Here is an 18,696-nt window from a genome sequence, read left to right as displayed (position 1 = left end):
GTTTTATTTACATCTTTAACACCTGTCCCCAGACACCGGCTGTCCAGATCACAGGCTGTCTTAGTCCATTCAGGCTGCTGTAACAAAATGCTATAGACTGGATGGCATAGAAACTACAGAATTTATTCCTCACAATTTTAGAGGCTGAGAAGTCCAAGATTGCCCGCAGATTCAGTGTCTAGTGAAGGCCCACTCTCTGGTTTGTAGAGAGCCAACTTTCTGCTGTGTCCTCACGTGTCAGAAGGGGCAAGGGGCCTCTCTCAGGCCTCTTATAAGGGCACTAATCCCTTTCATGAGGGCTCTGTCCTGATGACCTGACCACCCCCCGATACCATTACCTTAGAGGTTAAGACTTCAACACAGGAATTTAGGGGGAGACATAAATATTCAGTCCATAGCATAGGCCTCGAATTTTTGTCCCCTCAGAGGAGTCCTTTTCTTCCTCACCCAGAGCCCAGACAATAAACCTTCCTCGATGAGTAGAATGTTTCCTGGTTGACTTTCTGTTAGGGGTATGGTCCACCCAGGGACCTGGCTTTATGTGTTTGTATCTCAGCCCCTAATCCCTGACTCCTCTCCTGTCACAAGGCAATGAAACTCAGCCATCAGGCTCCGTGGCCAATAGCAGGACCCCCACCCTGGCAGCTGAAGCGTTGGATCATGAATGTGCACCCCTGGTTTCCCTTCCCTCTTCACTCATTGGGCCTTTGCCTTTCTCCCTTCTGAGCTTGGCCAGGCCTTCACACGTCTGGGTGTTAGGAGCACAAGGGTGTTCAGACTGTTGAGTCTACCATCTTGCCTGGACCAGGAGCTGTCACATGCCCAGCAGTGGCCAACTCCTTTGTTAACAGTGAGAATAGACCTGAGCCTGGAGCAGACGGCAGGCTGTATTTTTGTCTTTTACGTGGTTATTTTTTTTAATGCTTTCTATACATGAAAAGGTAATTCTGGCACTCCATTGTTTTCTTTTACAGTATCATTTTAAAAATAAGTTTAAGAATTCTAGGAAGATGGCAGTTGTGGTAGAAGCATAGTTTTGTGTCTCCCAGAATCCCCACGTAAACACAGAGCAATAAGACATTAAAACCAAAACCCTTGGGCAATATTTGCAACAAGACTAGGCGACAAGCTCCCTGTTACTACAAAATATGAATGAGTGGAGAGCAGCCATGAGACCTGCACAACAGCTGTGAGTGTCGGGGAAAGCAGAAGGGAGCAGCAGGGTGCCTGGGCCCCTGGGGCCCTGCACACACACCCAGTGCAAGAGCTGAGGGAGGCCCTCCCTCACCTCCAGCAGAGCCCAGGGGCAGGAGCCAAATGAGGACCAGCAGGAGAGCCTGAGGGAGTGCGGTACAGGAACGGAGGAGTGAGGACCTGCAGCTGAGCCGGGGAGGGGCCCCGTTCGCTCCACCAGTGAGTGAGGCAGTCAGGGCTCTATCGTGGGGTCTGCAGGTCTGTGAATTCTCACACTGAGCCACCAGGGCTCCTGTCCCGAAGTGGACCCCAAAATGGACAGCACCTGTCGGGAGTGGGATCCAAATTAAGCAGGATGGGAACAGCAAAGACAGAGGAAAGAGAAGCTCCAACTCAGGGCCAGGGTCTGGGTGAGGTGAGAAAGGCACTTGTCCCGGGTGAAATTTCAGGGGGCGCCAAACAACTCAGTCATCAAGATAATGAGATTTTAATGCAATAATTTTTTTAAAAGGAAATTTAATGGCAAAAATTCTTGACAAGCAAAATGTCAAACTTTTAAATAAAGATAGGATCATTGACGGTCCTGTACTAAGCCACACTAGAACCTGAGGCAAAAGGAAAAATCAGTCATAGTGATCCCGTCTTTATTATGCTTTTACTGTAGAGTGTTCTGGAAGTCTTCCTTGAGGAATCTACTCAAGAACCGGCTTCAGAAACCAAGATAAAGAGACATCGCCCTAAGGATTGGTGGTGAGCAGCAAATATATAGTTACTTGTTGAATTAACATTAAATGAGTGCTAAACAGGAGAGATTATAGTATGTAATGACTGTATGTTCTGAGAATGTAGATAGGGTACAGACAAAAAAATGGGGGAGGAAAAGGAGAGAATTGAAATATGCAACAAGTCATAACTAGTTCTGGTATTTTTTCCTAGGATATTGTAGTTACTTATTGTTTTATTGAGGTATAACTGACATATAACATTATATTAGTTTTAGGTGTACAACATAATTGTTTGATATTCGTATATACAGTCATGTGCCACATGATGACGTTTCGGCCAACAATGGACAGCATATAGGATGGTGGTCCCATAAGATTAGCATCCGACGGGTTAGGGTTAGGGGTTAGGTCTGCAGTAGGCTATACCATCTCGGTTTGCGTAAGCACACTCTATGATGTTCATATAAGGAGGAAATCACCTAATGAGGCATTTCTCAGAATATATCCCCATTGTTAAGCGATGCATGACTATATTGCAAAATGATCATCACAATAAGTCTAGTTAACATCCACCACCACACAATTACAAAAAATTTTTTCATTGTCATGAGGACTTTTAAGATCTACTCTCTTAGTAAATTTCAATTATACAGTACAGTATTATTAACTATAGTCACCATGCTGTACATTCCATCCCCAGGACTTATTTATTTTATAACTGGAAGTTTCTACCTTTTGACCCCCTTTACCCATTTCACTCCCTCCCCACCCTCTGCTTGTGGCAACCACCACTCTGTTCTCTCTGAGCTTAGTTTTTGTTTTTTTTTTATATTCCGCATGTAAGTGAGATTTGTCTTTCTCTGACTTATTTCACTTAGCATAATGCCCTCCAGGTCCGTCCATGTTGTTGAAAATGGCAGGATTTCGTTCTTTTTTAGGGCTGAATAATATTCCATTGTGTATATGCCACAATTTCTTTATCCATTTATCCATCAGTGGACACTTAGGTTGTTTACATATCTTGGCTATTGTGAATAATGCTGCAGTGAACATGGGGGTGCATATATCTTTTCAATTAGTGTTTTCATTTTCTTTGGATAAATACCCAGCAGTGGGATAGCTGGATCATATGGTAGATCTATTCTTAATTTTGTGAGGACCTTCCATACTGTTTTCCATAGTGGCTGCACCAGTTTACATTCCTACCAATAGTGCACGAGGGTTCCCTTTTCTCCACATCCTCTCCAACACTCGTCATTTTTTGTCTTTTTGATAATAGCCATTCTAACAGCTGCGAGGTGATATCTCATTGTGCTTTTGATTTGCATCCCTGATGTTTAGCGATGTGGAGCATCTTTTCCTGTACCTATTGGCCATCTGTATGTCTTCTTTGGGAAAATGTCTATTCGGCTCTTCTGCCCATTTTTTAATCAGATTGTTTGGTTTTTTTGCTATTGAGTTGTACGAGTTCTTTATATATTTTGGATATTAGCCCCTTATCAGATATATGATTTGCAAATATTTTCTCCATTCAGTAGGTTGCCTTTTCGTTTTGTTGGTGGTTTCCTTTGCTGTGAAGAAGCTTTTTAGTCTGATGTAGTCCCACTTCTTTATTTTTTCTTCTGTTGCCTTTGCTTTTGGAGTCAGAGCCAAAAAATCACCGCCAAGGCTAATGTCAAGGAGCTTACCGCCTATGTTTTCCTCTAGGAGTTCTATGATTTCAGGTCTTACACTTAAGTCTTTAATCCATTTTGAGTTAATTTTTGTGTATGGCGTCAGATAGGGATTCAGGTTCATTCTTTCGCATGTGGCTGTCCAGTTTTCCCAGCACCATTTCTTGAAGAGACTCTCCTTTCCCCATTGTACATTCTTGGATCCTTTGTGGTAAGTTAATTGACCATATATGCATGAGTTTATTTCTGGGCTCTCTGTTCTGTTCCGTTGATCTATGTGTCTGTTTTTATGCCAATACCATACTGTTTTGATTATTATAGCTTTGTAATGTACTTTGAAATTAGGGAATGTGATGCCTCCAGCTTTGCTCTTCTTCTTTTTTTTTTTTAAAGATTTTATTTTTTTCCTTTTTCTCCCCAAAGCCTCCCAGTACATAGTTGTATATTCTCGTTGTGGGTCCTTCTAGTTGTGGCATGTGGGACGCCACCTCAGCGTGGTTTGATGAGCAGTGCCATGTCCGCACCCAGGATTCGAACCAACGAAACACTGGGCCGCCAGCAGCGGAGCGTGCGAACTTAACCACTTGGCCACGGGGCCAGCCCCATGGTCTTCTTTCTCATGATTGCTTTGTCTGTTTGGGGTCTTTTGTTGTTCCATACAAAAATTTAGGATTATCTGTTCTATTTTTGTGAAAAATACCATTGGAATTTTGATAGCAATTGCATTGAACCTGTAGATTACTTTGGGTATTATGAACATTTTAACAATAATAATTCTTCCAATCCATGAGAATGGAATATCTTTCCATTTATTTGTATCTTCTTTAATTTCTTTCATCAATATCTTATATGGTATCATTGATTGCTATTCTGAACTTGTCTGTGCATAAGTTGAGATACAACAAATAACTAATTGGATATTCTAATTCAATTATTCCCTGCATCCTTGGGAACCAGGATTCCCAGTGTGGAAGAAAGGAGATACAGATGTAACAGAAGAGGTTAAGTAAAAACCCTCCGGTCCTCAATTTGAACTGGATGTATCAGTATAAACTCTCTGTGTATTTTATCATGTATGTAATTTCTAGCTCTTCCCGCTGGAAAGACTTAGAAACATTGATCTACCCAGAAGCCAGGAGGATTCCTAACATCCCAATGTGGTCTTCAATATTATTCCCCACTAAAAGAAACCACAGCTTCCTGAAGAAATGGCTGATTCTAGTCTTGGGCGGGAAACACACAAGATGAGCTTGAAACATCTTGCCAAACCAGATGGCAAGGAAGTATTCAGACTACTAGGGACACATCAAAAGGACTCGAGTTAATCTGAAGAGGCTCCGACTGGCCAAAGATGGGACAATTTGAACATCAATAATGATACTAATTTGGAATGTATTGAAATTCGTCAAATATGTTTAAGTCCTTGACTTTTTCATGGTACTTTTTTAAACCAATTCATCATCTTTAGAGGATAACAGGGTAGCAGTTCGTTCTCCTGAAAATGGATAAATAAATGAAAAGAGACAAGCGTCTACGCTGCCTTTCCTCCGTGAACTAACTGTTCCACTGGGCAACCAAATAGTACATGAAGGGCAGTGTCTCTTTACAAAATTTATCCAGCTGATAAATGAAAGAGAAATGATAGAATTAGAATATTCCCATTTTCCACCCCCCAATGAATTGACGAAAGTAAGCGTTGAACATCATCTCTGCCAACATCTCAGAAAAGAGACACAGCCAGACATCATGTGCCCCTGGTGAGCTAGCACACTGACACCTACAGTCTCATCAAAAATCTTGATCCTGGGGCCGGCCCACTGGCGCAGCGGTTAAGTTCGCATGTGCCACTTCAGTGGCCCAGCGTTCGCCAGTTCGGATCCCAGGTGCGGACACGGTACCGCTTACCACGCCATGCTGTGGTAGGCATCCCACATATAAAGTAGAGGAAGATGGGCAGGGATGTTAGCTCAGGGCCAGTCTTCCTCAGCCAAAAGAGGAGGATTGGCAGTAGTTAGCTCAGGGCTAATCTTCCTAAAAAACAAACAAACAAAAAAAACTTGATCCTGAGTCTGATCCAGCCTCTGGACCCAGTTGTCCACGTGCAGGAAATGTGGAGAACAGAGGGATGTGTTGAACTGCGCTGTGTGAATGCAATCTGCAAGGTCCAGACTCGAGAACTCGACAGGGTACATGGCTCAGGTTCTTCCAGGAATATAAGGGAAAGAGATGGAGACGGAACCTGCAGATTAACAGAGACTTGCCAGACATCAACAAAATAAGCAAGACTAATCTATAGCGTCTAGAGAGGCACATTTGGATGATTAAAAACTATAAAGAAACTCGAGAGTAATTACTGTTAAAGTCAGGACAGCGGGCACTTTTGGAAGGAGAGAAGTGGTTGAGATCTGAATGAGGCCCGGGGAGAGTATTCTGGGGCGGCTGGAAAAGTACAGTTTCTTGGCCTGGATGGTAGTTATAAGGGTGTTGATTTTATAATAATTCACTAAGCTTCACATTTGTTTTGCGTCGTTTTCTGTATATTGGACATCTGATTCAAATCAAGACCTTGTAACTCCAACGCTCAAGGCTACTATACAACCCGCAGAGGCGGAGGGGGCCGCTTGTCACTGCCGTGCTTGGGTATGCGTCCCCGGCGACCGTGCAAGGGACTCACTGCAGGGGGTGCTGCAGGCACGCTGGGACCGAGGAAAGAAGTGCAATTCCCAGACCTGGCTCCAGGGACGCCCAGAGGCCTCCCTCTCCCGTGCAACTCGAACTGGAGAGCCAGGGAGGAGGCGCGAGGACAGGAGCCCCCGTGGCCACCGTGTGCCGGGGCGCAGCGGCCGCAGAGCTGGCAGCCAACCCCGCCGGGCCAGCCAGGTGCGCACTCGCAGGGAGCCGAAGCGGGGCCACAGGGATGCGGGCCGGCGGGCGGGCAGGCGCGGGCCGGGGGACAGGCGGACAGCCCGGCGCGCCCCGAGCCGCTCCGGCACCACGGCCCGGAGGAGGCTGGCCCCGTGCGGCTGGCGGGCTGCCGGGCTGCACGTGGCGCGGTGGCTCCTTTGGTCCTACCGACCCTGTCGCCCCCAGATCCCGGCTCTCAGGCGCCAAAGCCTGAGCGGACTCCCAGCTGGTCTCCGGAGCGGTGAGCGCCAGATTGGGGTCGGCCCCGCTGCCCCCAGGCATCAAGGTCCCCCCAGGCCGGGCCAGGGCTGGTGGCGCGGGCACAGAGGAGGTTGGAATTGTGCCAGAGGGGCTCCGCTAGGGATCTCGGGGAGTGTAAGGGGCGGCTTGGCTCACCATCCCTTCTCTAAACGGCCACTTCGCGGATTGGGCGCGCGAGGCCGCGGGCAAGACAGGGACCCGAAGTGCCAGCGCCCCTGCCGTCCCCAGGGAGGAAGCGGGGCGGAGAGAGCGCCCGGGAGGACGCATCTATGCGGGGATGCGTCACTCCGCCACCCACTTACCCAACCAGGTGACACTGCGAACCCTGGCCCTGCCCGCCACCGCCCACCCCCAGGGCTGGCCAGCTGCCAGGAGAGGACAGCCCAGGACGGAGGTCAGGCGCGGGGCCTCAGGCCGCCCACGGCGGTGGCAGCGCGCCCCTCCCTGGGCCTCCGATTCCGCGCCCCAGTGATGGGAGCGAAGCGGAAGCGTCTGGGCTGGCTGGGGTCAGCGACACGGTTTCCTCGGCGATCCATCCCGTAGAGACGCGCCCGAGCCGGCGCTGGGCGTGGGGTCCACCAAAGACCGTCTCCTGCCCTCCCTCGGCTCCTGGATGGGTTTGAGGTGGCCTCGGGGCAGAGGGCGGGTCGGGCCTGCTCAGTGCCGGCCAGAGGGAGGCAGGACGCAGCAGTGGCCCTGCCCAGCGAAGTGTCCTAGAAAATGAGCAGGCCGGACCCGGCGCTCTCCCACCCCACCCTCGACGTCCTCCGAGCCGCATCCTTCCCCTCCTCCCGCTTGCACCTCTGTCCTCAACTTTCTTCTGTGCCCTTCCCCAAAGGACGTCTCTCCAGTCCCAGGACTGCGGCGCCCGGCCCCCCTGGCTGCCTCCGGAGCTCTCCTCCCATCACCGCCTGGCTGAGGCGGCTGGGACAGGGCGGCGGGCGCGGCACGTCTACTTATAATGTGCCAGGTGGTGACAAGTGCCTGGAGAACAGGTCAGTCAGGGTAAGGGGCGGGGACAGGTGTCCTGGTTGGAGCAGGCCTCCACCCAGTGACGGTAGTGAGTGACGGAGCGTTCTCCTCGTTTGTCCGTTTCTACCTTGTGAATGTTGGACCATGTATCTATCTTTCTATTCCAAATAGGAAGAGAAAATATTTCAACATAAGCAACAATAAAGAAGACGGTCGGGGGTCATCAGTACATAAAATATAATTTATGTAAAAATGCAGCAAAACTTTATTTCTTTATAAAACTTTATTTCAAGGCTGGAAGACATCCCAAGTGGTTATCGAGGTTACTCTGATTAGGGGAGCCAGATTAGAAGGAGAGGGGGTCAGTGGGACTCCAGCTTTATCTCTGTGGTTTTTATTTTTACTAATATATATATATATATTAGAGATTGTTTGTGAACCTGAGTATTTATATTCAGTACAGAAACCTGAAGAAAAAAAGAAAAAGGCATTTATCCTGGAGAGGAGAGGAATCCCTGAGATCTGTGGGCATCTGTCACACCCACAGGTGCTTTAAGGAAAGGAAAGGGGCCTGGGTGGAACCCTTCTGGTGAGTGGCAGCTTCGGTGACTGGGAGAGCCCAGGTGCTGGCAGGTGCCTTCTGAAGAGAGAAGAGTGGGGGCCGTAGGTGGAGCAGGAGAAGTGACAGAGGACACGGGAGTCGTGGCAATGGCTGGACTGCTGGCCAGGGACCGATGCACATGTGCTCCTGAGCACTAGTAACCACCGCTGAGATGTGTCCTGACTTGTCATGTGGTCCCCATCCCTAAGGGACCTGAGAGGGTCACTGTCCTGTGCAGCCTGAGAGGATGCAAGGAGCATGGCTCTGCAGGTCGAGTGAAAAGCAGGACAAGGGCTCCTGAGGACCAGAGTGTGAGCCCAAAGAGAGTCCGTTCTGTCACAGTTTGGGTCGCTTGTAGGCTGAGAGGAGGGATAAGTTTGAGAGGCAATGAAAACAAAGCACATGGGCTCTTGAATGTCAAGGTGAGATGTTCAGACTTCCAGAACGGGTGGTGCCGTGGCCGTGCAGGAGCCGTTTCAGTGCTGGGCTGCAGACTGATGCGACTAGAAGCTGGGGAAGGTGGTTTGCCTCAGGGCGAGCCGAGACGGGTTTGGCCCCAACACAAGAGCCCCAGTGGAACGTGAGATGCACCTGAATGAGGCGGTGGGGATGGAAAAGCGGGGCAGGGTGACAGGTGCTGTGGAGGCCTGTGCTGTGGGTGCTGATGTGGGAGGAGATATGGGTGAGGCCTGTTGAATCATGTGGAGAAGCCCACACAGGCTACTAGGAGGGCGGAAAGGGGTGTTTTGTGTGAAGGCGGAAATGAAGCAGAGCCGGGCCTCCCGGGAGCAAGGCCAGGATCTGGGAATCATTCAAATGGGAGGAGGCTTCACTTGGCTTATGCGTGGGGTCCGTGTCTCTCCTTTCTGTCCGTCTCCCCTGTGCTCCCTGGTTCCAGGGTTCTGCTCCCTGTGACTCCCTCTTGCAGTGGTCCGGGATGCCATGGCACCGCTTCTGACCCCTCATCTCTGTGGCCTGGAAGTTCCCATGCTCCACGCTTCTGAACACAATTTAGGGTCTTGACATTGGAATTCTTGGTCGGCATTGGGCCACACCTGCTTGTGCCTACTCCTGGGTGAGGTCACCCGGGTTGCCCTTCCCTGAGCTTTGGCAAAGCAGATAAGGTCAGAAGTTGAATAACATATCTAGTAGATAAGCTGAAGAGAAGCAATCCAAGGCCACAGAGGGACAATCCATTCTTCCTGGAAAATGTTGCTTCAGTTCTTAGGAAAACTCAATATTGAAAGAGGTTGGTTTTTCCCAAACTGACTATTTGAGAGTGAATGTAATTTTAAACAAAACCCCAATAGGGTCTTTTTTTTTTTTGAGGAAGATTAGCCCTGAGCTAACTGCTGCCAATCCTCCTCTTTTTGCTGAGGAAGACTGGCCCTGAGCTAACATCCATGCCCATCTTCCTCTGCTTTATACGTGGGACTCCTGCCACAGCATGGCTTTGGCCAAGTGGTGCCGTGTCTGCACCCAGGATCCGAACCGGCGAACCTGGAGCCGCCAAGAACCGGAACGTGCAAAATTAACCGCTGCGCCACTGGGCCGGCCCCCCAGTAGGGTGTTTTTAAGGAACTTGACAAGCAGGTTCTGAAATTTATTTGGAAAATCAAAGGCTTAAGAAGAGTCAAGTGGCCGAGACATGGGGAGGAAGAGAATGAAGGACCCGGTTTACTGGGTATCAACATTTGTTATAAGTCTACTGCAATTAAAACAGTGCGGTGTTTACAAAAGGATAGATAATAGACAAATGGGACAGGATAGATTGCCCAGAAGCAGCCTCAGAAGACTGTGAAACCGTGGTGTGTGACAGCAGTGGTGTTGAAGACTGTGTTAGTTTTCTGTTGCTACTGCAAGAAATCACCACAGACTGAGTGGCTTAAGGCAACAGAAATTTTTCATCACACAGTTCAGGAGGTCAGAACTCTGCAACATGTCCACAGGGCTGTGCTCCATTTGGAGGGTCCTGGGAAGAACGCATTTTCTGCCTTTTCCGGCTTCCAGAGGCTGCCTCCGTGCCTTGGCTCATGACCCTGTCCTGGATTGTCACAGTGCGTCACTCCAGTCTCTGCTTCTGTCCGTACATCTCTCTGACTCTGAGTCTACTCTTGCCTGTCATGGGGACCTTTCTGATTACATGGGGCTCACCCAGGTAATCCAAAATAATCTCCCCACCATCCTTAACCTGACCATACCTGCAGGTTCTCTGTTGCCATATAAGGTAACATATTCACGGGTTCCAGCGACTAGGAAGTGGACATCTTTGGGGAGCTGTTTTGCAAACTACCAGAAAGACCAACAGGGAAGGGACAGAAATTGTGCTGGCACAATTGGTTATTCACATGGAAAAAATGAAATTTGCAACAATGAAATCAATTCCAAACAGATCAAACACTCAAGTGTGGAAAGCAAAGTTTGATACTTTTAGAAGATAATGCGGGAGAATGTCTTATCGACTTGGATAGAGAAGGACTTACTAAACAATATTAAAGTTCTAATTGTAAAAGATTAATAAATGCAGCTACATGAAAATTAAGAATTTCTGTTTGTTAGAGGACACTGTAAAGAAAAGGAAAAGTCAGGCCACACACTGGGAGAAGATATTCACAACATACAGAACTAAAAAAGGAATAGTATTGAGAGCAAAGAAATAACTATAACAGTCAATAAGGAAAAAGTAAACAACCCAATAGAATAATGGGCAGGGGCCGGCCTGGTGGCACAGCAGTTAAGTGCGCACATTCCACTTTGGCGGCCCAGGGTTCATTGGTTCGGATCCCAGGTGCAGACCTATGCACCACTTGTCAAACCACGCTGTGGCAGGCGTCCCACATATAAAGTAGAGGAAGATGGGCACGGATGTTAGCTCAGGGCCAGTCTTCCTCAGCAAAAAGAGAAGGATTGGTGGCAGAGGATAGCTCAGGGCTAATCTTCCTCAAAAAAAAAGAAAAAAGAAAAATGGGCAAAAGACCAGTAGTCCATAAATAGGCTCCAGCTCATCAGTAAGGAGGGAAATGGAAGTTTAGATGACAATGAGATGCCATTTTATACCCACCAATTAGAGAAAATCTTAAAACCTGATAGTTCAAAATGTCAGAGGGGAACATGGGGTGATGGGGGCACCTTTAACTGCAGGTGAGAGTATAAATTGGTACAACCACTTTGAAAAACAATTTGGCAGTATTTTGTAAAGCTGAATGTGTACATTTCCCATGAGCGGGATATTCCACTCCTAGGTGTACATCCTAGAGAAACTCTTCCACAGGCGCATAAGGAGATATTTGCAAGATGGGTCGTAACAGCATTCTTTGAAAGTTTTTAAAGAAATCTGAGAACAACCTCTATTGCCCTGGCTGTGCTAATGCATAAGTAAATTGTGAAGAATTCATACTATGGAATATTATGCAGCTGTGAATGTGGATGAGCCACAACCACATGCAGCAATCAAGATGAACCTTTGAAACACAAAGTAAATGAAAAAAAAACAATGCCTCAGAGGACAGCACACTTATAAGACACTATTTTCATAAATCTCAAAAACAAGCAAAACTGAGCAATGTATTCAGAGATATATTCATATTAGGTAACACTATTTTTGAAAGCATGAGAATGATAAAAGTCAAGGCAGGAGTTATCTCTGAGGGAATAGCAAGGTGGGAGTAGCTGGCTTAAGGAGGGGCATGCCACTCCCAAGTAGGGGTCATGTTCTAGATCTAAAGTTTGGGGTAGGTTTGCAGGTATTTATTTTATTTTCATTATAACTTATGTATACATTGTATTTTTAAAAAGATAAGTCCCAGAGGCCAGCCCAGGGCCGAGTGGTTAAGTTCGCGAGCTCCACTTCAGCAGCCCAGGGTTCCACCAGTTCAGATCCTGGGTGCAGACATGGCACCACTCATCAAGCCATGCTGAGGCAGCAGCCCACATGCCACAACTAGAAGGACCCACAACTATGTACTGGGGGGTTTGGGGAGAAGGAAAAAAAAGGAAGATTGGCAACAGATGTTAGCTCAGAACAAATCTTTAAAAAAACTAAAAATGAAATTATAAGTCCTGGGATCAGCCTGGTGGTGTAGTGGTTAGGTTTGCGTGCTCTGCTTCAGCGGCCTGCAGTTTGCAGGTTCAGATCCCAGGTGCAGACCTACACCTGCTCGTCAAGCCATGCTGTGGTGGCATCCCACATACAAAATGGAGGAGGATTTGGCAGATATGTTAGCTCAGGGCAATCTTCCTCAAGCAAAAAGAGGAAGGTAGGCAACAGAGGCTAGCTCCTGGCCAATCTTCCTCACAAAAAAAAATAAAAGAGGTAAGTCTTGGTTCATTAAAATTAAGTACTTAAATTAAACAAAAGACATCATTAATACGCAAGTCAGTGACTGGGAGAATAGATTCATAGCACATATGTCTGTACAAAGAAGACCTACATATCGATAAGAAAAGGACAAACAATTAAGAAAGGGGCAAAAGACTTGAACAGGCACTTCATAAAGAGGATGTCTAAATGGCCAATAAGCACATGGAAAGAGCTCCACCTCATCACTTGTAGGGGAAATGCAAATTAAAACCTCAGTGGATGCCACTGCCTATGAGACAGGGCAGCTAAACTGTGAAAGACTGACAAGATTACGTGCTGACAAGGATATGGAGCACCCGGAAGTGTCCTTAATTGCCAGAGAGAAAGTAAATCGGTTTACCCACTTCGAAAAACTGTTAGACATTATCCACTAAGGTTAGACATAGGCCCAACCCTGTGATCCAGCAGTTTCAATCCTGGATATTTACCCAAGAGAAATGAAGGCGTGTGTCCACAAAACATGTGTACAAGAATGTGCGTCATAGCTTTATTGATAATAGCCGCAAACCGGAAAAAACCTACGTGTTTGTCAACGAGGTCAATAAATTGTGGCATATTCATACAATACGGAAGAAATTACACACGCAACAATGTGTATGAATCTCAGACATTACGTTGAGCAAAAGAAGTCAGACACACACATGCTGTATAATTCCATATAGCTGAAGTCCAAGGATGGGGTTCGTTAATCTATAATGGGAGAAGTCAGGATATTGGTTACCTCGTGGTGCCTAGGAAGTTGTACACGGGAACCTTCTGGGAGGATGGAAGTGTTCTAGATCTCCGTCTGGTGTAGACATATGCGAGTTTTTATCACATAGTACAATTAAGATTTGTGTGTTCTATTCTATATAGGTTATACTCTGAAAACAAGAGAGACCTCCAGCATCTCCTTTTGGCCAGATTTCTCCTCTCCAGCGTGCCCTGTATAAGAATTCTGGAACCCTTGACATTTTGCCTGAGGAAAGCCACTTGAATCCCAGTGAACAAACACAGCAGAGAAACTGAGTCTTATTAGGAAGCACAAAATGGCTCACAAGAGGAACAGGAAACCCGCTGACACAGTTGGGAGGAATGTGTTTTGCTGATGGAATGGAGATAAGTAGAACAGGAAGGCTGACTGCCTCCCAAATTCGTTTGTTTATTCAACAGGTACTTTTTGACTTTCTGCCACGTTGCAGGCGTTGTGCAAAGTTCTCCTCTAAGGATCAGGCCGTCGGATTTACCTCTCAGCACAGAACTAGCTTGATCTTCCCCTTCGTGGGGACTCTGTTTCCCTCTGTACCTTCCTCCCTGTGTCACCTTCTTCTCTGTGGACCTTTTCTGTCTCATGAGGTTAGCTGGCTTGGATTCAACCTTGGCCCGTGAATCTATGAATCTTTCCAGCTTAGGCTCTTTCTAATAAACGTCTGTCTCAGTCAGCTATAGCCATGTAACAATGTACACCAAAACTTAGTCACTTAGGACAACAGTCACCTTGTCAGTCATGCGTCTGTGAGTCGGGCATTGGAGTAGGGCGCAGTGGACAGTTTCTCCTCCTCATGGTGTCATCTGGGGCGGCTCAGCTAGGGCTGCCCTCTTCTTAGCAATGCCAGCTCATTAGGAATTACTTCAACACATCATCTTCTTTTCCATTGTGCTCTCCTAAAAACTTTCAGATGATGGCTGCCATAGTTCCTAAAACCAACATAAATGATGCTAAACCAGGGCCGGGAGCTTTGCACCAGCATCAGGGGTCCTCTGTGTTTCTAAGAAGCCACGCAGAGATGTTGTCCATTCTACGCTTAGGAGACTAAGGCTGGTCTTAAAATGTTTTATTTTCTTTGTTTTAAGAAAGGAAGGAAAACTTCATCTTGAGTAAACCCCAGGTTGGACAGTTAAGTCAGTCCCTTCTCTTCTCCCTGTCCCCCACTACAGCGTGAGTGAGGATTTGTTGCTCGGGCTAGATCTTCCTGAAACCAAAGCATCAGTACAAATGTAGGTGGAGCCAAACAACTAAATGTCAAAGACGGCACAGATAACATACATCAATCACCCTTCCGACCCAGAAGACTATTTCAGGAAACACCCACGCAGCTCAGACAGGAAATCCCTGTGGCCTTCAGAGGCAACAGATGCAGGGAGCATGGCTGTCACAGGACAGGCTTGGAGAAGTGGGTCACAGCACTGCCTTAGCGCTTGTCTGCTCCCTGTGGTCCTGGCCTTCTCTAGGCCACAGCTCCCACGTCTATCAGTGGGACACTTGATGGTGATGCACAAGGATGCACAGAGATTGTGCGCACAAAGCCCCTAGCACGGTACACAGCACCTGGCAGGTGCTCAGGAGATGTTGGCCTCTACTGGTCCCAACTACTGGAGCAGCCCAGCCCTGCAGAGAGCTGGCCATGTCTACTTTATCAACCATCATGGAACCAGGCCCTGGTTCCTAGGGCCGTGCCCACTGGCATTGCCCCCTGCAAAGGAGTTGTTCATTTTTCTGCCACCCAGGGCCGTACACACCTGTGGCTCGCCCCATTTGTACATCACTGTCAAGTCGTTTTTACCAAGTAGAAGATTTGATTAAAACGCTGTCATATTGACTTGATGTGTCGAAGATATCCACATGCTCTATCATAAATAACTCAACTTCCAGGCAAGTCCTAAAGTAAATCTTTTTTTTTAAACTTCACACTGCCTTGACAATTATTTGAGTTGGTTTGTTCACGCCTTATGAACTCTTCCAGCGTGGACCTGCACCCCCCAGAACTGAAACTTCAGCTCTTCTGGAAGTATCTAAAAGTTGAAGGCTCTGCCAGGCCTATCTTGGGGCTCAGCAAAAGTTAGCAGTTTATATTAAAACATCCCTCAGAATGGCATCCTAGCTTGGAGAGGCAGGATGAGGTTAATAGTTGGGAAGAAAAACAGGTGCTTAAAAAAGATGGTTTACTCTACTCCATTTTGGTTTCTGTTGTGTGTGATTTTGCTATGTCACTTACTCCTAAAACCCTAAAATAAACGTTGTATTTAATATTAGTCCACTTAAACTATTTCTGGCTGGACACGGTAGATTGTGCTTGCCATTTCAGAAACTGTTCGTTGATCTAAAGGTTAAAGGCGGAAGTGGTTTCTGTAGGGTCCGGGATATATATATATATACATATATACTGACTGCTCAGTCCAGGTGAGCTCTGTTTATGAAAATACGCTTCGTTTTCCCCTCTGATGACAGCAACAGAAAACAGAAAAATTTGGAGTAGCAACGCGTGCTCAAGTAATGTCTGATTCTTATTGTTTTATTTTCCACACTATGTTCTACAGCTAGAGTCCTGACGACTATAGCACTGAAACCCTGAAAGTTTATCTTTTATTATTTCAGTTTAGTCACCCAAAATTACTTGATGCTTCAGGTGGCCAGTCATGCAAGAATTCACGCTTGAGTACTTCAGAGACTGTCCCATGGTCTAAAGGTTCAACTCAGGATGTGGTTTCCACTCTGAAACAGGTCCCAGCTGCCACTCACTTTACTTTTATAATTTATTTTATCTCTTTCAAAGTTACATGCACCTTAAAAAGTCAAAAGTTGTACAATGGGAAAGCTCACCATGAAAAGCAGCGGCTCCCTTGCCTCTTCTCTGAAGCACCCCGCTCACCATTGCCCAGAAGCCCCCACTTCTAGCTCCTTCAGTGTTTCTTCTGCCTGTTACCTCTATATTTCTGAACAATATGCTTATACTGCTATTTCTGGATTTTTCCATTGCCTGGCTACCCTGGAAGGCTAAGATTTCCCTCTGCTATCTCCTCCCCACCCCACATACTTAGCTTCCCAACAGAGCTGTATCACAAGTCTTGGTGAAATCACTATTTAGTATTAAATATTCGTTATTACAACTATGTATATACTGTACCATGATGCCATTTCTAGTGCAACTTTCTGTTACCACTAAGTTAATAATTTGCTGATTTTTCTCAGTACCTATCCCTAATTCATCCTAAATTGCCAACTGACGTGGAAATTGCTTCTCAAAACATTCAAACCCATAAGGACGCCTCTCAGCTTCATTTTGTCTTGCCTCTCTCCCTCCTGGGGTCCTCCTGCTTCTAATTACTGTCTTCCTTAGAACTTTTGATGGTTTCTTTCTTGCTATAAGAAATCGGAATTTATTTTAGAAATTGGTAGAGATAAAAATAAAAAGGTATTTTAGGCTAGTTTCCTCAGGACCCTGAGCATTCAGACATGAGTAAATCCTGCTTCCTGCCCCAGCAAACTCGGCCTGGACAGGAAAACCTACAAAACAGAAAGATGCGAGGACACTTACAGACGCTGGGGATACGATAAGAGGTCACCCCAGGGAGGACAGCATGGGGTGCTGGGACCCTGCCTGCCTGCCTTTGGAATCAGGCAGACCCAGGTTTGAATCCTGATTCTGCCCCTTGTGGGACCTCAGCAGCCAACCTAACCCCCAGGACGTCAGTTTATTTCTCTGTGAAATACAGATTCCACTCACCCTTCAGGACGGTGCATAGAGCATATGAGAGAAGAGGGGAGAGCTCTTACACCACGCTAGACCCTTGAAATGACAGTGCCCTTCCGACTCAACTGCCACAGTGACAGAAGCACTCTCCAAATACAATCCTAAGGCCACTTACCTTAGGATTTGTGCCACTCGTATGGCAAATGTCTTCCAAAAAATCACCGTCAATTTTTTGTACTTTTACAGTTTTGTAACTATGGGGGTAAAAAGTTCAATTTTACTGGAAGGTAATAACTTCATTCCAGTTCGTGCCCATCTCAGAGCTCGACTCAAGTCCTGCATGGCAGAAACTCCTCATAGCGGTTGTGAGAAGCAACGCCCCAGTGAAAATTCTGATGTTTCGTATTGTAAGAGAAGGATATGCTTTCATTCAGCCATCACTTGGTAATACTTGAAAGCTAAAGGGACAGTTTGAAAAGGGTGACAACCTCAGCTGGGCTCTTCACCACCTGAGGGGCTCAGGCTGCTCACCCTCCTGCTTTTCCTCCCAAAGTCTTGACTGTTTGTCAGCAGAGGATGGTCACGTTCTCGTCACATCTTTGCACGGAGTCATTTTGAGTCACCTCCCAGCTCCTGAAGTTTTAAAACACTTTGAACGCCTTCAACGGTTTGGAAATCGATCCTGTTTTCAGTGGTATTCGCTCTTTCCCAGGGTGGTTTTAGCGGCTCAAGACATTCAGTAAAAGGAGCTGAGAACCATTCCCAAGTTTGCATTAATCTATTCAAATGATGCTTGTTGAAATATGCACTGCCTGTTAACCTCTCAAGAGCTCCTAGTTACAGATAGCATGTTAATTATATTCTCCACCTGCCACTGACAATATATAAGGATAATCTGCTCCCACAAAGGTCGTTTCCACTGAGCTATTAGGACTTTATTAACTAAGTTAAGCGTGGTTTGCTGGGACACTGTTGAATGTAACCAGATCATTATTTGTGCAGCTCGATATGTAGCACCCTCTGCAGACAGCTACGGAGTAGCAATGCCAGTAATACCAACTGTGTCTTCATTTGATTTTCTGTCCTTTTAAATTTATGGAATGAATAAATATGTTCTATTTGTAAACCCAAACTAGGGGCCAGCCTGGTGGCATAGTGGTTAAGTTCACACATTCCGCTTCGGCAGCCCAGGGTTCGCAGGTTCAGATCCCGGGCGGGGACCTACACACCGCTTATCAAGCCATGCAGTGGTGGCATCCCACATACAAAGTAGAGGAAGACTGGCACAGGTGGTAGCTCAGCAACAATCTTCCTCACCAAACAAAACAACCAAATCAATACAGATTAAATCAAGTTTGCCTTGACATCTCCCCTCATCTCATCTTCCCCCAGAAATAATCATTGTCATCAGTTTGTATGTAGCCTTTCGGAATTTTGCTATCTATGCACTCACAAGCATATGTAGATATTATGTAAATATATACTTTAGCTGATTAGGATACACTGTACATATTATTATGCAACGTAAATTTCCACCTTAACAATGTGACTTGGA

At 46.6% G+C, this 18,696-nt stretch overlaps 1 long non-coding RNA gene across 1 annotated transcript; it reads left to right on the top strand.

Moving 5' to 3' along the window:
• Positions 1 to 6,311: 6,311 nt before the first annotated feature.
• Positions 6,312 to 18,273, top strand: LOC111774985 (uncharacterized). The gene is made up of 2 exons (XR_011424087.1): positions 6,312 to 6,472; positions 13,546 to 18,273. It is a non-coding gene; the product is annotated as an uncharacterized lncRNA (long non-coding RNA).
• The last annotated feature ends 423 nt before the right edge of the window (positions 18,274 to 18,696 follow it).

Source organism: Equus caballus, chromosome 1 (assembly GCF_041296265.1).
Source record: "Equus caballus isolate H_3958 breed thoroughbred chromosome 1, TB-T2T, whole genome shotgun sequence".
Taxonomy (NCBI): Eukaryota; Metazoa; Chordata; class Mammalia; order Perissodactyla; family Equidae; genus Equus; species Equus caballus.
Note: the sequence above shows the minus strand (reverse complement) of the source record. Positions and strands in the feature narration are given on the sequence as shown.